Source organism: Phaenicophaeus curvirostris, chromosome 2 (assembly GCF_032191515.1).
Source record: "Phaenicophaeus curvirostris isolate KB17595 chromosome 2, BPBGC_Pcur_1.0, whole genome shotgun sequence".
NCBI classification, from domain to species: Eukaryota; Metazoa; Chordata; class Aves; order Cuculiformes; family Cuculidae; genus Phaenicophaeus; species Phaenicophaeus curvirostris.
In genome coordinates, this window is record NC_091393.1 from 81941297 (window position 1) to 81964816 (window position 23520).

The 23520-nt window shown below is 39.4% G+C and overlaps 1 long non-coding RNA gene across 1 annotated transcript in view; it reads left to right on the forward strand.

Annotated features, from left to right (window-relative positions):
- Nucleotides 1-22832, forward strand: part of LOC138718288 (uncharacterized) — a 42464-nt gene extending 19632 nt beyond the window's left edge. The window contains exons 3-5 of the long non-coding RNA XR_011337046.1: nucleotides 12144-12423; nucleotides 15060-15228; nucleotides 22763-22832. This is a non-coding gene — a long non-coding RNA (uncharacterized lncRNA). The remainder of the gene's footprint in view (nucleotides 1-12143; nucleotides 12424-15059; nucleotides 15229-22762) is intronic.
- Nucleotides 22833-23520: the final 688 nt, after the last annotated feature.

A 23520-nucleotide genomic window follows, 5' to 3' on the forward strand; every position in this document is an offset into this window, starting at 1 on the left:
CCAGCAAAAAAAAAAAAAAAAACAAAAAACCAACAAAACTCAACCACAATGTCAATACCTAAGTCATCTCCATTAGGATGTATTTTGAGTCACTGGAAGGAGGGAGGATTTGGGCAGGATATGCAAAAAGGAAAGTTGATTGAATATTGTAATGTCTGGTGGACACAATATGAATTAGAAGACCAGGTTCATTGGCCAGAAAATGGGACTCTAGATTATAATACGATTTTTCAGTTAATGTTGTTTTGTAGACGAGAGGGAAAATAAGATGAAGTACCATATGTAGAACTGTTTTTTATTTTAAGGCGGAATGATGAATGGAAAAGAGCATGCGGACTAATGGTTGTCAGTGTAAAATCAAATGGGCAATGTGATGGTTGTGTGGCTGAGAAAAAGTGCATAAAATGTTTAGCAGTAGAAAATGCTTCACGACATCAGCAAGATGATGATTTTGATTTATTGATAACCCCCTCAGCCCCAGACCCCAGGGAGGGGGGATCGGGTAATGAGGGGAGGGACAGAAAGGGGGAGGATAGAAAATGCGAATATGAGGAGGAACAGGTTTATCCAGGTACTCCGATCTCTCATCGAACGCGGCAAAGAGAAATCCAGGGGAGGGAGGCTGGACGTCAGCCGTCTAAGGCATTACTAGCACCACTGCGTCAGGGGGTTGGAGCGGAGGGTCCAGTATATGTTAAAGTGCCTTTTACGCCAGGAGATTTGATGCTTTGGAAACAGTCTGCTGGAGTTTATCGAGAAAACCCAGATAAGGTAGCAAGGGTAGTAAAAATGATTCTAAAGACTCAGAATCCTGATTGGGATGATATTCAGGTGTTATTGGACACTTTGATGGATTCTACAGAAAAGGAGATGGTGTTGAGAACTGCCCGTGAGCGGGTCAGGGAAGATATTAGACAGGGTGTTGTCACTGGGACGGTTGATCAGAACTTTCCTCTTGAAGATCCCATGTGGGATTATAATACTATGGGAGGAATGAGGAATTTGAGAAGGTACCAGGAATGGGTAGTTGTTGGAATACAGAATGCTATGCCCAAAACAATTAATTGGTCAAAGCTGTATAGTGTTAAACAGGAGAAGACGGAGTCTCCCTCTGCATTTTTAGAGCGGTTGAAAGAAGTGGCTAGGAAATTCACTGATTTGGACGTGGAGACAGAACAGGCTAAAGCCCAGTTAGCTTTGATTTTCTTAGGACAGTCGCAAGATGATATTAGAAAGAAACTGCAAAAATTAGAGGGTGCGGAGTTGCGAGACTTAGATAGATTGCTGGAAGTTGCCTGGAAGGTGTACAACAATCGTGAAAAAGATAGTGCACAAAGGCAGCAACGGCACCTATTGGCGGTGATGCAAAGTAGAGGTCAGAATGAATTTGGGAACCGAGGTAGGGGAAGAGGAATGGTGCGCGGACGGGGAAGAGGATTTGGGCTCAATTATCCGGCCAGATTAGGGCTCAACCAGTGCGCGTACTGCAAGCAGGAAGGACACTGGAAAAATGAATGTCCACAAAGCATAAGACAGACAGGGAGTTCATTTAGAAATGCAGAGGCAGCAAAAATGATGGTTCTGGGAAATTATGGAAACCAAAGCTGACTAGATTTAGAAAGCAGTGAACCCCTAGTGAAAATAAAATTAGGAGGGGAAGAGGTGCAATTTTTGGTGGATACTGGCGCAACATATTCAGTTTTAAATAATTTATATGGAAAAATAGGAAACAAAACTACTACAATAGTGGGGGCCACAGAGAAAGAGGAAATACGGCCATTCATGCGACCCTTAGAGTTACGATTTGGGGGAAAAGAATTAACACATGAATTCTTATATGTACCCGACTGCCCGGTTCCTCTTCTGGGACGGGATTTGTTATCTAAACTAAATGCAAAAATCAGCTTTGAAAATGGAGAATTGATTATGCAAGTCCCAGAATCGAACGTAGGAAAGATTTTAGTAGTGAAGGAAAATCCCAAACCTCAGATACCCAAGAAGGTAGAAGAGGCAGTAATCCCTACAGTTTGGGAAACAAGTATACCAGGAAAATCAAAAACTGCTCAACCGGTAATAGTGGAGTTAAAAGAGGGAGCAAGGCCAGTACGAATAAAACAGTATCCCATAAAAATGGAAGCTCGATACGGAATAGTAGAAATCATTGAAAAATTTTTAAAATTTGGAATATTGGAGGAATGTGAGTCAGAATATAATACTCCGATCTTTCCAGTAAAGAAACCAAATGGGGAGTATAGGTTAGTACAAGATCTGAGGGCCATCAACAATATTATGAAAGATATACATCCAGTCGTAGCTAACCCATATACATTGTTGACATCTGTGAAGGAAAAATATAAATGGTTTACAGTAATTGATTTAAAAGATGCCTTCTTCTGCATTCCCCTTGACAAAGATAGTAGGAAACTTTTTGCTTTTGAGTGGGAAAACCCATATAATGGACGAAAAACGCAACTCACGTGGACGAGGCTCCCACAAGGATTCAAGAATAGCCCAACTCTTTTTGGAAACCAACTGGCGAAAGAATTGGAGATATGGACTACGCAAGGAAAAATTCAGGTACCAAGAACACAGTATCTTTTGTTACAATATGTAGATGACATATTCCTTGCAACAGAACAAGAATCATTATGCATACAAGTGACTATTGAGATTTTAAACCAACTGGGCCTAAATGGATACAAGGTTTCAAGAGAAAAAGCTCAAATTGCATGCACAACTGTATTGTATCTTGGATGTGAGATAACACAGGGACAACGAAGGTTAGGAACGGATCGTGTTAGAGCAATTTGTGCAATTCCAGAACCCCGGAACTTGCATGAACTGAGGACATTCTTGGGAATGGCAGGGTGGTGTAGGCTGTGGATAATGGACTATGGACTTATAGCAAAACCTCTGTATGAGGCACAAAAATTGCCTAATCTCATTTGGGAGGGACCTCAAAAGGAGGCCTTTAGGAAACTAAAAGAGGCCTTGACTAAGGCACCAGCATTGGGCTTACCGAATTTAACAAAGACTTTCCAGTTGTTTGTTCACGAAAGACAACGATTAGCACTGGGTGTCTTAACACAAAAATTAAGAAGCTGGAAACGACCAGTGGGATACTTCTCTAAACAGTTGGACCCCGTTAGTGCAGGTTGGCCATCCTGCCTGAGAGCCGTAGCAGCAACTGTGATTCTGATACAAGAAGCCAGAAAATTGACTCTAGGAAAAAAACATTGAAGTTTATATACCTCACATGGTGTTAACAGTCTTAGAACAAAAAGGGGGGCATTGGCTTTCCCCTAGCCGAATGATGAAGTTCCAAGCCATACTCACTGAACAGGATGATGTAAGTTTGAAAACAACTAACCTGTTAAACCCAGCAGCCTTTTTAGGTGCAGCAACAGAAGATGGTCCTTTGGAACATGATTGCATAGAAGTCATAGAACACACATATGCAACGAGAGCGGACTTGAAAGATACTCCAATCGAACAGCCTGATCAAGAGCTCTTCACAGACGGGAGTAGCTTCGTGGAGAATGGAACGCGGTATGCAGGATATGCCGTGACCACACAGAGCATGGTAATAGAAGCACAGGCCCTACCGGTGGGGACCTCAGCACAACGGGCAGAAATAATAGCCCTCACAAAGGCATTAGAATTAGGCAAAGATAAACGAGTAAACATATGGACAGATTCAAAATATGCCTTTGGAGTAGTTCATGTACACGGAGCTTTATGGAAAGAACGAGGATTATTATCCTCGCAGGGAACCAATATAAAATACCAAAAGGAAATTTTAAACTTGATATCTGCTGTGCAATTACCGGAGCAGGTAGCGATCATGCATTGCAAGGCACATCAAGGAGGAGACTCTAAGGTGGCTGAAGGAAACGCATTGGCAGATCGAACAGCTCGGCGGATAGCACGACAGGTACAGACGATGATGGCCTTGATACCTACCAAGGTAAGCCCTTTACAAGATTACCTGACACAGAAACCGAAATACTCGGAAGAGGACAAGAAATTGGCCAATTTAATGAAGGCAAACCTAAATTCTGAAGGATGGTACGTAACTACAACTGGACAAATAATTGTACCTCCTGTCATTATGCGGGCAATTCTACAGGCAGAACATCAAAAGTGCCATTGGGGAGCAGAAGCATTAGTGACTTATCTGAAACGAAGCATAATTTCGGCACAGATGTTAACAATGGCAAAATCTGTAAATTCAAAATGTGAACTTTGCTTGAGGAATAATCCTGTGGTTAGGAGGAGAGTAGAAATGGGACACATCAGAGTAGGCATGGAACCAGGAGATTATTGGCAAATAGACTTTGTAGAATTACCTAAAGCTCAAGGGTACAAATATTTGTTAGTTGGGGTCGACACTTTTTCTGGATGGCCAGAAGCCTTTCCCTGTCGCACCAATCAAGCCAAAGAAACAGTGAAATGGTTGTTGAGGGAAATTATCCCTAGGTTTGGGGTTCCCTTAGGTCTATCGTCTGATAGGGGCCCACACTTTGTAGCCACAATTGTACAAGAAGTAAGTAAGGCATTGGAAATTTCCTGGAGTCTCCATACCCCATGGAGACCACAATCTAGTGGACAAGTAGAAAAGATGAATCAGACGATAAAAAGACAGGTCAGTAAAATATGCCAAGAAGCTAAAATTCAATGGCCCCATGCATTACCAATAGCCCTTCTAAGAATAAGGATAAAGCCTAGGAGTGGGATGGGACTGAGTCCTTATGAAATCCTCTTTGGGAAACCATATGAGTCGCCACAACCAAACCCAAACATGCATATTAAAGGACACCAAGATGTGTACAATTATGTGTTATCTCTTGGTAGAACTTTGACACAGCTACGAAGGGCCTTGATCTGGAACCGTCCGGTGTCATTAGAGAATTCAGTACATGAAATTGAACCGGGAGACCAGGTCAACGTCCGCGATTGGAGTGAAGAGCCACTGAAACAACGGTGGAATGGACCGTACCTGGTACTGCTAACAACTTTCACTGCGGTAAAGGTAAAAGGAATAGACTCTTGGATCCACTACACACGAGTGAAGAAGGCACCCAAGAACTGGAGAGTCGAAGTAGTCGGACCAACGAGACTGAAGCTGAAAAGCAAGTAAAATGTCGTACTTCGAGTACGGGACTTTGATTATAGTTTGGTCCTTGATACCTATAATAGGTGTCACATCTCTAGAAATTTCATGTAAGAGAGAAACAAGCAAGTATACCATTGGACAAAATGCCATTCTGTCTTGCAGGTTTCAAAGTCATGTCCCAATGAAAAGGAAATTAATTCAGATTTTTTTGGGAAAAGGTGTCTGGAACTTGTGGAGCACCTGAAACAATCTATGATAGCAAAAATTCGGGGTTAAATGGTTACAAACAAGAACTACAAGGGACATGGAAACTTAAAGGGAAAGTATCGAACAAGTTTTATCCGCGAAATCCCATACGAGGTGAGACAAAACTGGAGCTGACGAATTTAACTTTGACTGACCAAGGAAAATATAGGTGTTTTGTGGGAGCAGGAAGTAAAGTAGACTATGGAGAAAGAACACTGGTAATAGATCCCCTTCAAGACCATGGAATAAAAGCAGGGCATACACATTATCCGGCTCCTCTGGGTAGTGAGGCACTTATTTACTGCCTCCTAGAGGACCCCCAGCCTGAGGAATTTGGATGGATAAAGGAAGGAAAAGCAGTTCTAAGTGATAAAAGACACTCAATAGAATTGAGACTGGGAGGAATATTAGTCCAGATTATTAAAGGGATAAAAAGATCCGACTTGGGAACTTACAGATGCCAGTATCAAAATGCTACTACCTTTGGATATAGCGAAATCAATATTACTGAATCCAGAGTGAAACGAGCCATAGAACTGACCCAGGCACCCCAGGAGATTTATGTTCAAAAGAAAGATGCTGAAGAAAATTTGATGATTGGGTTAATCAAGGATTTTGCTAGAATGCAAAATACAAGTAAGATTACAGCATGCTTGCCTTTACCAAAAACGGCTGGAGAACCGATAAGCTGGGGAATATTGACTTTCCCACTCCCAGAGGTAAAAGAAAATAAAACCGAATGTAAACAAATAATAACACCCATACAGGAAAAACAGAAAATAAGTATAAGAAGGGAGTGGAGAACTGCAGGAAGTCGAAGCGATTGTGAAAAATTACCAAACTATAAGTTCACACGTATCGGACGATTTAAAGATGTAAGATGGTGTTCATATGATGAAATAAAAGAAATAATGAGGGAAAGAAATACAATGGAATGGGTGTGCCAGAAAAGAAATGATACAGAACAAAATTGGGACACAGTTTGGTCAACAAGTATTTTACAAAAATTCCAATACGGAGGAGAAACATCTTGGTGTTTTAAATGGACAGGAAAACAAAGTAGTGACAAATTACCAGTAAATGGCCGGATCAGTAGAGATCCTATTGATAGCGTTCCATGGTGGAATTGTTCTAAAATTTTAGATTGTGACCTAGACCCTGAAAAAATCACCATACCTCCAGTTAAAATGGCTCTAATAGTAGGGTGTGCCTGTCGGAGATTTAAGGTCGGGGGAAAAGTAATACAAGTACCAGTTAATGGAATAGACTGTAAATATTCGACAGTACGCAGTATGGGTAATTTTGTTTGGGCATCTAATGATGGAATTTGGACTACACATTTATCAATGGAAGGTCCAGTTAAAGAAATAACTCTGGGGTTGCCTACCCTGTGCCCAATTTGGAAGCGATCCCCCTTCAGAGGTAAATTGGAAACTTTACAAATTCGTGCTAAAAGAGACATAGAAAATGATATTAGAGACATAGATGACACTTGGCAGGAGCCTGAGACAGGAGTTAAAGTGGGATGGGCATTAGAATCCCTTTTTGCCCAAATAGCGACGTATCGTAATAGAGAAATGATTTACAAACTAATTGGACAAACTGAAAGATTAGCAAAAATAACAAAGAAGGGATTTCGAGATTTAAACTTGCAACTACAGGCGACAACGAAAATGACTTTGCAGAACAGAATGGCATTAGACATGCTCTTGTTAAAAAACATGGTGTCTGTGGATATCTCAAAGATCGAACTGATCACTGCTGTGTGCATATACCTAATGTCACAGCCGATGTGGAATATGATATCTCGCAATTGGGAAAAATAGAAGAAGAAGCTGAAAAAGAGAAAGAAGAAATTGGTCAAAATTGGGTTGGGGCATTATTTGATAGATTAGGCATCCATCTTACTGGCTGGATACACTCTCTCATTCAAACGTTATTCACACTTTTGCTTATATTCCTTACAATCTATCTGGTATATTTGTGTATCCGGAGAGAAATTACTCGCAAACAAAACTGGACACACAAAATTATTGGAGCAGTGACACGAGAATATCCACAGCACCCAATACCCCCATCAACTTACCAAGAAACAGTTACATAAAATGAAAATACTTGCTAAGGTGAAGTATTTTCAAAGGGGGGAAATGCTAGGAAAGTTACACTTAAAGTAGGATAAAACACTGATCATCGACTAATCAGGAACTAAGACTGAATGTAAAATTTCATGATTCTGTTGATTCTTAACGTATCCTAGCAACAGACCCGAGATACTTGCTCAAAGGACCTCATGTAACAAATAAGATCCAGGTATGCTTAGGAAAAGTACGTACTAGCTACCCTACCCAAGTAGAACATACACCTGCAGCAGCCAAAAGACCATCATAAATCTTGTGAAGGACAGAAGAATAGGTTTCAAGAGGCAAGAAAAATATACCTGAGCGGTCAAGTGGAGATAAGTGCGGGTCCAGCCAAGAAAAACCGACGAGTTTGCCAAAAGAACAAGATGTAATAAAGACAATGCGAGGAAGACTACTTACTTCATCTGAGGAAGACTACTTACTTCATCAGGACGACCACCAGAGGGGGCTACGCAGGCGCAATAGAGACTGATGTCGCAATAAGGCGATGAAGTAACCTACCTATGCATATGTATTAGATAATGAAGTAACCTGTTGAATATACAATAGATTGCGAAACTTTTAGAGAATAAAAAGCGGACGCGATGTGACGGTCTTTGGAACCAGATTTGGGTGCGTACCCCTGGTTCCCGGGGCCTCGAAATAAAGCACCACATATAACCTCCTAGTGTGGTTATGTGTTTGTCATTCTGCTAACAGGATCATCAGTGCATATGTAACTGTAGAAATAGGAGCTGGGAAGAGTTACTAACTTAATGAATATATCGTTCTGCTGCAGTCCTGTGCCACCCATGACTTGTGGCAGACATGAACAATGGCAGTGGCAGACACTGCAGAATTGTCCTGCAGTGGAGATGGGCAGGAGCAAACAGCCTTACCAAACCCATCCAGTGCATCTCCATTGTACCCTGGAGCACCACTGCTTTTGGGACCTAGAGTCCAGATGTGTCTGGGGAGGTTTCTGAATGCTCAGAAACATGTGCTAAGGTAACTTGTCTTAAGAATTTTTAGTTGTGAGTTCCCAGAGCATCTGAAGTCATGTTTGCAAAAATGTGAGCATAGAACTGCTAACCTTCAACTGTTGGTCCCAGAAGAAAATTGAAAACTGTTTACTTAAGGAGTGACTACTGATGCATAATGCCTTAACCTCTTAGGAACTGGATGTAAAATATCAGAAAGGTGTTTTTTCTATATGCTTGGAACCAGCTCCCAGGCACTTTAGATTTAAGGTAACAAAAGTCACAAGTTCTGGAAAACAAAAGCCCTTTCCCCCTCTCTTTCCCCCTTTTTTCATTGCTGCAAATACGTGTTACCATGTCATTAGCAATTTTTTTACTCTTAATTGATGACAATGCTACTGAATAGTAATTATTTTCAGTTTTGTACATAGCTGTTAGTCGGTTTATTGAAATGAACTGCCACCCTTGCGTCCTGATCAAAGCAGAGAGGGTGAAATCCCACGTGTTGCTTTTTGAGAGCATCAACAATGAAGCTAACCTTTCACCTTTGACTTTCTTTTAACCTTAATATTGAAAGACAGTAGCAAACAATACAGCTAACTTCTTAAGTGAAAGAATATGCAAACTAGCCAGATTGTATGCAGTGTCCTTTTCAATGGAATGTCCTTTGAATGGAAGATCTCAGAGTAAAGCATACAAATACAGAGGCTGGGTAAGTTCATTACTTTGGAGTTTCTGGTGTGGAAGTAGTAGTGAAATGGTTAAAAGGTTGGCTTTAAAGTGGTCACAAATAGGCTTCAAAGTTAACACCCCACCCCACTGAGATGAATGGAGGCAGTTGACATTTCTTAGTGCTATTGTTTCAGTCTGGCTTGCTATAGCTTCTAAAATAAGACAACAGTACATCTGTTTACATTCTGCTTCCGCAAACCCAGATGGGCTAGAAACTTCATTGTTTTTTAAGTGGAAGCTTAGGTGCTGGAGAATACAGCAATATCCACAGGGTATCTGTAGGAAGAAGAGCTGAAAACTGCCTTAATCACAGACTCCGCCTGCCCTGTAAACTTCTATTGTTCCAGGACAAATCCCTAAACCACTGGAGGAAAAATAAAGTCATGTATGTTTGAAGTACTTTTTACTTACTACATGACATCCACACAATAACTTCTCAAGAAATCCCTAGTGTACAAATTTTCATAATTGGTTGTGGGATTTTGAACTTTTTCTTTTTTAATAAGTAGTGGGTACTGTAAAATAAGGTGAAGGTCCTGCTTTTACCTAATGCGGTATCTTCTTTTAACGTCTCCTAACAGAGAAACCTCTGTCTCTAGAGAAGACAGTTTCACCCAGGAGCGTTTGAGACCAGGTGTTACTTCCTGTGTTCACATGTGTAGAAACCTTTGATTTGCCTCTGAGTGTGATATAGGAAGAAATAAGATTCTTAAGAGCTATGTCTTGCTTTTTTGATACTTTAATAGGGCAGCTACAATAACTATGGTTAAGATCTTCAAAGCTGGAACGGGTTAATAAAGGTGCAAATAGGGCCAGAATTTGCAGCAGATGGTCTCTGTTACCCCATGACTCAGTTTGCTGGGGAAAAGTGTCCTCTCTGACTTTTGTTAAGGGTTCTGCACAGTGGCAAACTGCCCTCAGTAGCAGCCAGAATCCTATGAGAGCTTCTCTGATAAAGGCAGCCCATTAGATATGCTTAGGCTGTAGATTGAAACCAGCTGTGAATCTGTCGGAAAGATTTTCCTCATTGTGCTTTCATCAGAGTGGAAAGTTTGTGGCTTGTTCTGCATATATACGTATTTTGGGCTTCATTGCTCTGACTTTGAAAGTCCTAGAGTCTGCCAGTGATAAGAGCTCTCATGCATACAGGCTGCTTTAGTAGCTGGCACCCATAGACCCTGACTGCCTTTTGCTCATGGACAACACAGCTTGTGCTTTAAAAGTGACGCTGGGGGGTGCTTTTAAATGGTGTCTCCCAGATTTCAAGCTCTGGTGAATCGTATGGTGAAAGCAAGCATGCCATCTGTGATTTGGGCATGCGAAGCTCATTTCCTGCCCAGTTTCAAGCAGCATTTTCTTCTTATTGAAAAATGAAGCAGCCCTGAACTTAGACAGACCTCCAGGTTGAGAAAACCATGGGATATCATCTATCTCCTCTCCTGTCCTTCTCTTCATTTCCTGTGCTAAGTGGGGGAGTGCAGCGGTCTGGTCTGTTTGAAGAAAATACATGAGAAAACCGAAGAGGAATGTTTATTTTGAAAGCATCTCTCATAAGTTTGTGTTATCTTTCTGTTTAAAACCATTGCTCTACAAGTGAAATAATGTTAAATCATGCTGGAGAAAAGTAATTCCAATGTGGCATAACTCCTACATTGTGCAGCATGAACCACTCAATACAGCTATGAGAGGAAAAGCATGCTATTTAATCAGAGGGTTAGAGAACAGCATCAAAGATGCATTTGTTATATTTGTTTCCACTTCCCATTTCCCTAGTCCATTTCTGACTGTGGATCTCTATAGTATTACGCAAATGTGAGTTCTCTTGCACTTCTTGTGGAATAAAATAGGTGTCCTATTGGACTTTTCAAATATAGTCAAAGTGACTTCTGCAAGCCTCCAGTGGGTCAGTGGCAGAGCTTGGAAAAGATGCTAGAAGACCTGTTGGCTAGTTCTTTATATTAACTAGCAAACTGATCTGCTTCCCTGTATTATAATAGCATTGTAAAAACTACATGTTCAGAAGCCTAAACTTTGCAATCTCCCTAATACGGAGAGTTTCCTGAATAGACCTCATGGCAAAACTACTATAGCTTCTCCACCACTTGTGCCATATCCTGCTTTCTGCCTCATATTCAAAGGTGATTTTGGTAACAGAATTACCTTTTAAGGAATATGAAATACTGGGGATTCAAGTGGACACATCCAGACAGAGCAGAGATTGGCCATCATGATGACATAATGTGACTTCTGAAAAATTGACATATTATGAGAACAAAACCCACCCTATTCTTTAACTCTGTTTTTTAATTTTTGGTTTTCTTCCAGGAAATAAAGTTGACCCTTCCATTTTGAGACTATTTAGTTTGAGTAAATTCTGTTTTTCTCTTTTGTTGTGTATTTCTTTAGTTGATTTTTAATTCACATGCCTACTGCTCCCAGTGTCTTTGCTGGTCTGAGCTTGCTTGCCACCTGGTATTTGCCACTAAGCTTCAGAATCCTTGCTTTCTTTGAGCAGCTTGGTACATTATGGCAGTCATTACCCTGTAGAATGGGGTGTGCAGACTATCATTCCTGTGGTTCTTATGGGAAATGTAATAGGAAGAATCCATCAAATTGAAACAGAAATTCTCAGTTTGTAAATAGTAAGAATTGGAATTCCTTCACAAAATAGACCCAAAGCTTTTTTTTATTACAAATTCTTTTTTTTAGAAAATTTTAAAAAAAAGATAATTACTTTTCATCTCAGTTTAGGGAAAAAAATTACTGAGTATTGAAGTATATTATACGATTAAATTTCCATATTTTTTAGTTCTAATTATCATAATGGTGTACAAGGATTTTTTTTTTCTCCTTCCTTTTTCCACCCTAGACAATGAAAATAATTTACTATAACAGCTTTTACATTGTGGTCTGTGGAGCAGAGCTGACTTCTAAAACTTTTTTTTTCAGTGATTTTATTGTTCAAGAACTGATGCTTTGAGTTACTTCTGGCCATGCTTTTTGATTTTGTGGATGTATATGCTTAAAGAAAAGAAGAGTGCTAATCGAGCACATACCTTCTGTACAGCTTTACATTCTAATTAAATTCAAAGTGATGCCAGAACTGCAGAAGTAACAACTCCTCCGAAAGATTGAGTGAACTGAAAATGACAGAAATATCAGCAGTCGATAAGAGACATCTAGGACTTCTTCCCTTCAGGCATTCAGTAAGAAAGAGAAAACAGCACAGGTAAAACATAACATGGAGTATTGACTCTTACTGCACTTATTTTTAAACTTGATGGCATACAAAGTGCGTTTTGGGTTGTTTTTTCAAGGAACAGAAAGTCAACAGGGTTCTGGTTCATGGTGGGCACTAACAAATCAAGTAGTAATCAATTATGGTTTAAATAGACAAGTGAGAGCTACATGATCTTAGCTGCTGCATCGTACTGAGGTTTTTTTTTTCCATATTGCCTGTTGTGGTTTTATTATACTAATGTTTAATTTTTGTGTAGTTTGAAGTTTGTTGTTTGTGTGATTTGTTACTGGGATATAGGCCAGGATTTTAAAATTGAATGTTTATTTTGAGCACCTCTATTTTTAAGAGTGCAAACCTGAGAAATTTCAGAGGAGGGTACCTTGATAGGAGTGCAAAGTATGCATTTTCTAAAACTGAGTTGTCTGTGTGGTGTGTCAACATGGCAAGGAAAAATGAGAGAAGAAAAAAAGGATGCAATCAAAATCCTTGTTCACCATTTCAGTGTCTCATCTTTGGTTTGATGAACTGAGGTAAGCAGATCTGGTTACGGTACTGTGCTGGAACCCAGAATGCTCACCCTGCTGTTGTCCAAGCTAAAGGAAGCAAAGTTGTGAAGTGCACCTGACTCTGCACTTCCCTTCTCTAACATCCTAATTGCTGTAGGCCTTTATCTATGATTTAGATGTGGCCTTCTGCTAAGGTGGTGGTGAAATCAGTCCTGAGTGTATCATATGGGGAATAGGTATATTAGCTACAGAATATATATTGTAATGCACATGTAGCCTCTGATTCCATCTTTATGTCCATTGTGTGGGTGAATCTAGCTAATGCAGGAGCAGCAAGAGGACTGTTTTTTTAAAAGGACAGCATGAGCATGGGTGCCGACAGGATAGTTGGCTTAGGGTTAACTTTTCTCTCCAATTCTTTCTTGCTAATAAGGAACAGTACTGTTTGGGTTGCAGAAGTTTATTTAAGAGAAATACTAGCATTGAGTAAAAAAATAAATACGAAAGATCTTGGAAGCATTTCTATAGATTTTTAGCTTCTTGAATGCCTATTTTTAAGACTAGATTTCAGTTGACATAGCTCCATTAAAAAGCAATTTGGATTTAAGGAAAGAAAATAATTAAGTGTAAACTGTGACGTTTTAATTGTTAAAAGTGCAACAAATGCTTAAAAACTGGCTGCAAAGCCTGCTCTCACAGATGGAGAAGGGAGTATTTTTTATTCATAGTTACAAGGAATGGGTGCACAGGTCCTGAAAAAGGCAGCAGACGTATATGAAAATCAGGTTTTTAGCATGAAACTATTGCCAAACTCCCTTACTGAACAATTTATGTAAGGGCTTGTATCACATAAGCATCAAGATAATACATGGTGAACGTGATATAACAGGCTCTGACTGATATACTTCAGTGAAAGTTAGAATGTACCAGTGCTGCGTTCTGGCTCTGCTGCAGTAGAGAGTTTGGCAGGCTGGAGATTAACACACATGGCTCATCAGTCAACAGCTGCTGTATTAATTACTTGAAGTTTCTAGCTGGTAAGCCATATATGATGGTTGTGGTGACTAGAGAGGGCATTTACTGAATAATCATCACACTTTGGTATTTTATAAACTGACACATCGTCCAAACATCCTTGCAACCGAGAGACGAGCTGCTCTGGTAGTGTGACCTGGGACGAATAAGTCTAAACGCTAATTTCCTGGAGGGCGTGGCAGGCAAGATCTCTGTCCTCAGAAATCTCATATAGCTGCAATTAAATCCTCAGCTTAAGGACAACTGTGTGTTTTCTGTGACCAGGAGTTGACTGCATGGGAGTTAAGGGGACTGCAAAATCCCCCTCATTGCTCCAACCCCAGCACAGGGCCTCTGTGCTCCCAGACCGCATGGGAGCTCAGCAGTGCAGTGTCCCATATGAAGTTGTGACTGGTTGTTTATGACAGATCCAGACTACTGCAATTTTCCTGTTATTCCTTAAAATAAGTCCTTAGATAACTTGCAATAACCCATTCAGCATTTGGGAAAGCCTTGGGAGCAGAAGAGCTGCAGTGCTGGGAAAGTTTTGATTTCATTTGAAACCATTTATCCATAAAATCATTTTAGCGCAGACTCCCTGTCTTATGCTATGCTGACTCTGTGTGAGATCTGACATTGTTGTCCACTCTTTAATCACGAGAGCTTGGGGGAGGAGAGATGGGAGAGAGGAAATACAAGCAAAAATCTGAGCCTGAATTTTACCATCATACAAATTTAATCCAAATTGCCTGTGCCAATCATAATCCTTCCTTTCAGGTTTGTCCTTTCCATGTGGGTCAATGACAACTCAATGCCTGATGCATCAAATCCAGAAACTTGCTGAGACTGTCAGTATCCCTGGCAGCATCACATGGTGCAAATGACTGTTATTTTGACTGTGATACATGACAAATGTATTCTCTGGGCCAGTCTTCACTAGAGGCATGATAGTGTGGCTTCCCCGCTTTGCTACTGCTCCCCTCTACTGTAGGTGTGTTGCAATGATAAGCATTACATCTGTACATTAGTTTTAACCATGTTATTGCTTTTTTTTCATTTGTTTGTTTCACTATTCTTTAGAAAGGTGTTTTCCTTTTTCACCAGTGATCTTGATCATCTTCACTGGAGTTGATGGGAATCTCATCTCCTGCTACTCTGTAGCACATGTCCTTTCTTAAATATGAGTGTATTGGTGTGGGTTTCTTTCTGTATGCTGTACAAAGCAGGTATATCCTTCAATAAGTACTGTTCGTTTGCAATGGGTATTGATGAGGTAGGTATTTCCTTGCTGCTTTTCCTGCACAACATTTTTCTTCATCCTTATTAGACTCTCTGGGTAGTGCCAGTAATGGGAGCAGCAGACAAACTGCCATGCTGTTCAGATTTGCTTTGGGTAGTATAAGCAATTTGTTAGTTAGAAGATCAGACCTGTATTCATGCTGGTATTTCTGTGGTTATAAGTGAAGTGAAAACCTGATGGTAGCTGTTGCTTGTGGCACTGCTTAGGAGAACTGGTGCTGCTAAGATGGGGAAAGAGTATTATTTCCATGAGATGCTTGGGCTTTTGTCTGCTGGATTCTTTACTTTTCCTTTATGGTGCAAGAGAAATGTTTAAGGGGCTACCCTTTTACATACTGTGTAGGAACTTGTCTGATCTAGTCATAATAGGAGGGTGATTTCAACTGCATTCATTGATAATTTCCAGGCTGAGAATCCGTTATGGTAGACTTTGTACAATGTGATCAGAAGGAAAGGTAAAGACAAATGTGCAACCAAAGAGCACTTGACAGAAGAAGAGAGAATGCCGTTCCTCATCCTGTCCAAAGGGATATGTATATATATTATTTCTATTGTCACAAGCCTGAAGTCTAATCATATTTGCTCCCTGTGCTTAGGTATGGTTTTGGTGAAAAAGGCCTCCCTTTATTTCATACATCCTACTCAAGAATGCTAAATAATGGTTTGATTCCAAGTTTCAGCTGCTCCATGCTGCAACATATTCATCAGAATTTCCAGTTTGACCCAAGGGAGTCCTTTCTTGCAGTTCTCTAAATGATGAAAACTTGATGTTGGAAATGCTGCTAGCCATGCATCTGATCCACAGAAAACATCGCTTACATTAAAGGAAATAATTCAACCTCCTTTGTTCTTTTTACTCAGTTTGGGTTTAAAGTGTGGTGAGCGTCCTGGCTATACTAGAACACATTAATTGCTCTTGTACGTTATTACTGTTATAGTCCAGGAGAAACACATCCTTTCAGGATTTACTCCTAATTCATTAGATTAGGGAAAAAAACACATATAAAAGATGTCATATGAGGTTGAAACTGTAGCCCACTTGTTGGAACATTTCTTACAGCTATAGGAGAGGCACGGTGATGCTGTTTTTCTGGAAACAGCAGGACTATTGCTTCCACTGACTGAGACAGTTTCCCAGTCTGTGTGGGCCCATACCCTGATTTTTTTGAGGTGGGTAACTCTGAAAACAAGGTTGTCTCCCTGCCTTTCTCTTTACTGTCCTTGTTACTACCTTTAAACATCAGTTGCCTTCATGTATCTTTTTTAGGGTTACAGTTACTAAAATATGCAACTGATTTGGATTCCTCACCTGAATATTATAGCTTGACTGAGAACCTGTGATACTTGCCATTCTCCCTCTTCTTCAAAGCTGGACTAAGGTTAATGAAAATGTTCAAACAGTTTTTTTAATACACTGTTATATTTTTGAGATTTTTTTTTTCTCTCCTCTCTCTTGGCATTACAACTTATGTAGGTTCCCTGTACTTTGTTTCTTTAAATGTTACTCAGAATAATTCTACTCCTTACTTGGGCTTTGAACCTTTTGAAATAAGTGAGTTTGCCTGTACTTAGCTGGCTAGGGTCTTAAGAGCTTCTACTGTTTTTCTGTGTGGGAGGTGCCATTCCTGATGAAAACAGATATGATCTTTTATCTAACCCTCTAGGTCAGCAGGTTAAATTGTGATTTTTGATCTATAGCAGTATTGCACAGTTGTATGGCATTGCTGCAGACTGACAGTTCAGTTGAAAAAAAAAAAAGGGTTTAGCCAGGTTTTGTGAATAATTGTGATTCATAGAATCATTGAATGGGTTGGGTTGGAAGGTATCTTAAAGATCATCCAGCTCCAACTGCCCTGGCATGGGCAGGGACACTTCCCACTACACCGGGCTGCTCAAGGCCACCAAAACTATAAATAACATATAAATGTTATTTATATAAATAAAAAAAAGTTATTTATAACATTTCTAACATATAATAACACATAAATGTTATTTATATAACATTTCTTTTATTTAATATGTTTATATCAGCATGTTATTTTATAAATATATAATTAAATATACATCACAAAAAATATATCTAAAGTTCTAGTCTCTGAGTGGAGCTAGGCTATTGACACTCCTCAGTTCTGCAGGAATGGAGGAGATGGCAAAAATACAAAATACCAATGATTACATCACTGTCTCGAAAAGCAGGATTAAACATGATGGCATAAACATGAATATATATAAAAATGACTATATATACCTATATATGTATATATGCAGTTATGAGCTCCAACCTCAATTCATGAAGTTGCCAGTATGCATGCTTTATCCTACATATCTATACATATGTTAAACACATGATAAAAATTAGATACAGACAGAAATGCCTTGCAGAATTCGTGGTCTGAATGACAAGATTTATCCCATATGAATGTCTACAGTGTGGTGATTTAAATCATTCCTCTGCTATCCCAGTAAGTGTTAGCCACTCTAGAAAGCTCTCTAAGCTTTCCATAACCAGACGTGCCACTAGTTATCTTTCCAAAATGTGATGTCAATGGAGCTGCAGCTGGTTAAAGGGCTACATAGGGCAAAATGTGGTATTAGTAGTTAATAAAGGCTAATTCTTTTGCAAGCAAAATTAGTTCGCTTCACTAGCTTGTTATGACTTGAAGTGTCTGGCCATTGAACTATGCATTTGGCTCATTTGTTGCTCTCAAAGAGGTTATACCCTGACTGACAGCTGTACTGGACTGGAAAAAGTAGCCCAAATGAGTACGAACAAGAGGACTTTAGTCTGTGCAGCTTCAGGACAGCAGAAATCCTTACAAACAGCCTTAATAAGCAAAAGAGATGAGCCCAACAAAGAATATCTGTGATATAGGTCCTGGCTCAGGGCACTAATTTTCCTTAAATTACTGATTCCTAAGGTAGAACATGGTCCAGAGATGCTGTCTCCCACTTACGGGATACACAACTACCTAAAAGACACTAATGTGTAAGTTGTTGCAACAACCCTAAATAATCTCTAGAAGCCTAATTTCCAGCATGTTCCAGATCTTGTGATGCTCTAAAGTGATTTAAGCTGCACCAGAATAGCCTAAGCTCTGTGGATACATATTTATTTTTACTCACTGATGTTTTGGGGTAAATGCCACATCAGAGTGCTTTTTATTATCAAGTTCCTGTTCCTGCACAGTGCAGCTGTACCTATTCTAAACTGCTTCATCAAAGGCGATCATTTCCTTTTTTTCTTAATCTCAGATCAGTTTACCGACAGCAGTTGTTCCCGACTTCCTTAAGCTTGCCCTACATAAAAGCTTTTTAAAATTCTTCCCTGCATCCTTTCTTTCCTTAGTACATAGTTATAAACACTCACACACAGACACGCACATGCCCATGCATATTTTAATCAGTTTCTGCTTCAGTTCTGTAACCTTGTGCATGGTTAGACTGGCAAAGGCCTCGTGGAAAAGGTTACTGCCAGACAGCAGCAAAGAATGTGCTTCCTTGAGTACTTCAGCTGCTTCCAAATGGTTTTAATGACTTTTTTATGAGATGGTTCAAATTTCTGAACACTGTGATAATACTATGCAGACAAATGTGCACTAAGGTCAGCACTGATTACTTTTTCACTGTGATATTGTTTTTGCAAGTGATTTAAGATCAATGTTAATACAGGTCATCAAGAGTGAGAGGCTAGTGATGTTGCCTTTTGTGCAATTAAACCCTTGAATGTTGTTTCTGGATTGAAGGTTTATAGAAACCACATGGAAATATTGGTTTATATTGTTAAGTAAATTCTGAGTACCAAACTATTTTCACTATCAAACAGTATTTGACTTAAAAGAAGACCTTGGACTAATGAGCCCAAGTGAGTCTGGCTTCCGTACCATGCCTGCAACATTGCTTTCCTTGCATCACAGACCTCTGGGAAGTACTGCCACCAGCATTTTGGTAGAGGGTGGAAAAGGAAATCTGCCAAGAGAAGAGGCACAGGTCCAACTCATCACCCCAAAAATGACAAAGGAGAGAACTATTAACATACAGAAATATAATGCTTGAAATTAAGCTTTTGCATCTGTATTGTCTTGTACCTTCTGAAATTTTTTTTGGATTAGCCATAGTTGTGTACAATTTGGATGCCCAGCCCTTTGTGAGGCTCAGACGTGGTGACAGGCAGTAGTATGAATGCTCTTTGCTTACTGAGGATCTTGCAGTCACACAAGATGAAACTCCTAGTATTTTCTTTTCACACAAAGAGGGATTTTTCTCACATAGTAAAAAAAAAAAAAAAAAGTAAAGGCTCTTTGTTTGAGTGTTAGAGATGAGGACATTTTTAAGAACTGGAAGGGGAGCCTAACTTATGGTGTTTTGTAAATATAACTTTAGATATTGAAAAGATAATGAGAAATCACAAAAGAGAGATCTTGTAACAAAAAAGGAGGGTAGAGAGGTAAATTGGAGCTAACATTGGCCCAGAAGAAAACTAGTCAACCAGGAAAGCATTTAGGGAGATTAATTTCTTGCCACGGTACAAGAGATACTGGTGCAGGCCCCCCCTACCCCCTGTTTAGATGCTGCCACAGTTAGAATGCAGAAATACATCAATGCTGCTGACCATGATTTGGCGGCAGGTGACAGACACCTCTGCTAATCTCAAATATAGAAATATTAATATGTTGTATTACCATCACAGACTGGTAGAAAACTTCTAAAGATATCATGACCCCACTGAAAAGTCAAAATAGTCTGCTTCTTGCTGGATCAGACAGTTTCTCTGTAAGGAAGCAAAGTAGTACTGAAACAACGCGAGATGTGATATCTTCCTGCTCTCATTAGCTTCTACCATTGTCCTTCCTCTCAATTTATGTCCCCTTGTAAAATAAATCTTAGTTTTGAGTCTGATATAGGGAGCAGGCTGGGACCCTTTCAATTTTTTTTCTCATTATAGGCTACATTGTGACCAGAGTTGTTACCTTTCTTCTTTGCCTGCCGAAGAAATTCAGCTCTGTATGAATATTCTTGATTGTGCTCTGCTGTTAACGCCTCCATAGTTTCAGTTCCTCTCAGTTTGCCTTTATTAAAGGCAAAAGTGCACTTCAAAACTTTTTTGCTTCTACTGTCTCCCTGGTTTCTCCTGCTGTACCTCTACATCTGAAGTTTTTTTTTTTCCTCTGCTTTTCTGTCTTCTGTCAGTGAAGCTTTTTATGTGTGAAAAAATTACACTATACTGCAGCAACAGCCAGCAGTATTGCAGTTGCCCTAGTGCTAAGCTGATAATGCAGACAGTGCTGAGTCATTTCTACTTTTGTGTTTTGAACTCCTCAGAGCTGGTTTCCTAATTAGTCTTGTTAGCAGTGATTTGTCTTGTACTCCAAATGCAATTGCCCTGTTGGTAAGAGTTACAGCAACTAGATGTCCAATTTTTTTTTTCCTAGCATAGGCAAAGCAGCAGTGACAACTGCCTCTCCCTGTTTTTATCTTGATAAACTTCCCAGAAAGATGTGTACTTAATTGTAATTTGCTCTCTGTGGTCAGCAGCGATATATTAGCTTTTAGTATCTCAGTTGTGTCTCTATATTTAACTCTGAATGTGTCTAAGGCTTCAGCAGCTCTTACACAGAGTAACTGTATTACAATGAAGTTATACATAGCGGCAGAAATGATTGCAATTATTGTATGATTTTCATGTATGTTTATATGTTTTAATTCTCCTTTCATTTGCTGCTTAATCTGCTTGTTGTGACTTTGAAACAAACCAACCTAACAAAAAAACACCCCATCACTTTCTTTTGGAAAAATAATACCACTTTCGGGGAAGGCTTCCTCTTCTTCCTTGTTAAGAATCACAATGCCTGTGCATGTAGCTTAAACACTAGAGCTGTTACTAAATTTTAGGCAGACAAGCAATCATCTGTGAAAATGCTTCAAAAGAAGCCACAAAATGAGCAGGCCGTAAATCCAGGAACAACACAAGAGCAGGAATATGAAACATGCAATGTGCAATACGAGTCTTTTAGTCTAACCTCCCCTGTTTCCACACTGTTGCTAAACATACTGCTGATGTCCTTGCAAGAAAACAAATGCACTGGGCTTGGACAAACAGTATTTCTGCAAGGGCAGTGGGCATTGCTAGGTTAGGGTTAGTTTCATCTCTGTAAATTTCCTAGATGACATTGAAAAGAGAGAGGCTAAATTCTTGTAACTGGATCTGTGACTATGATGGTGAAGTTTGGCAAACATCAGATCATCTTTATTAAATGTTCATTTTTACATCTAGCCGTTCAATTTAAAAATGTGTATTTAATATAAATAAAACTGATGATTTTCAATCCAGGTACATACTGTGCTCTCTGAAAACTGCTATTCTGGATTAAGAAAAGTAAAATTTGCATTTGAAGTGCATTAAGAACTGCTGCAAGGTAAGAAGATTATTTAAAAATTTTTACCCTGCCTGTAGCTTTTACATCAGATAACTTGGTGGTGCTTTGCTAGCCATGGCTGTATTGTGTTTTATATTGGAGTCAGCTAATCATCCCTGTGTGTCTTTGAAACAGCCTTTCCCTACTGTTGGTCAGGTAGTAGCTTGTTTTTTCTTACCTCCAACCTCAGGTAATGCAAGGAAAAGTGATGGTGTTGAAAAAAGAAGCAGCTTCAGATTAACTTGAAATCAAATTAAAAACTCAACTGATTTTTTTTTGTGTGTGTGTGTAAAAATAACATATCAATTACAAAACATAATTATCCAGCTTTTCCAGATTTCATGCCTTTCACCCACCACCATCTTTCCTGTCCTGTTTTATAATCCTGCTAGATAATATCCAAAATTGATTTCTTGGGAAATGTGTGATTTGCCACTTTGTACTCTTAGTACTGTTGATGGAAAACAGAAAGCCTCTCAGTGCTGTAAATGTCACCTTTTCAGGATTTTTCACCTTCCTCTGAAATATTCTGCATTAATGACCACAACTTGTTTTGAACTTTTATATGTAACTCTGCTTTGTTTTATAATGGTTGACTCAGAATGGCTTATCTTAAAAACATTGATATATTTTTGCAGCAAGGTTTTCAACATCTCATTCAGAAAGCCTTTCTGTCACTGTTCAATGAAGAGTTCAAGTCTCTATAGATTGTGTCTCAGAATTTTCTAGTTACTTCATTGTTAAATGAAGTGTTTAATGGGTTTTAAAGTATTACATACTGGATACAAGTTGCTAATGGAACCAGGCAGGTTTTGTTAATGCAATTTATTTTGATGTATTTTGTATAGACAGTATGTTTCACTAAATAGTTATGAGTGTCTCACAAATGCATAATTATGTAATACTTTTTATATAATTTTTTAAAAATAATTTTTAGGTTGCTTCCCAAATATATATGGTTTCCTAACATCGGAAAGTGAAGCAAATCACAGGGGTAAAGACTGGCATATGCTACATGTCATTCATGGTGGGTCATGGCTTGTGCACAGGAGGACCCACATCAGGTTGTGTCTCGCTGTGCTCCTTTCTCTCCAGGGGCACAGTCTCAAGTGGCAGCAGAAGGATGATAGTGTCAGTTTGCCAGGGAAACATCTCTCTCCCTGGATCACCCCTGTTCGAGGATCATCCCCAGAGGCTGTTACCTAAGGGAATTACAGAACTGGGAACTGGCAGTGTCCGGAAGTTTGGGATCCCAACTTCAGAGCAAGGAGGCAATACTGCCCTGGAGATGCATGACAGCAGCAATGCTGTGGTGCAGATTAGAGGGAGGTGATCAGAAGCGCAAGTGTTTTGTGTATGAGACCACATAGGCTCTATGAAGTTTGGGAAGCGCTGTTTTTTGCTGACTTTTCCATTCTAGGCCCTACAGAAAGTTTACCACTGGCTGACTCCAGAAAGCCACCTCATAATTCCGAGCCATGAAATGAGCCATGGTCATTATGATTATACTGCTTGCTGTTAATAGCAGAAAGGGAGATGTTTTTACATTCAGGAGAAAGGAATGGTTTTACATTCAGAAAGAAAAAAATGCTGTGAAACTAGTGGAGTTGTAACAATAGCATGAGGAATGTTGGTAAAATACCAGCATGACATGGCTTGAATTAAAAATATTATGTTTTTCACCACATGTAAGAAACCACTAACCCTGGTGGCTACTGATTAAGAATTGTATGGGAATCTGTTTTCAATATCTGTGATTTAAAAATATCTTGGAATATAACACTGGAAAAGAAAATATATTTCCTGAATCTGCCTCAATGCTGTTATGTTACTGTCTAATTTCTGGTTCTCTT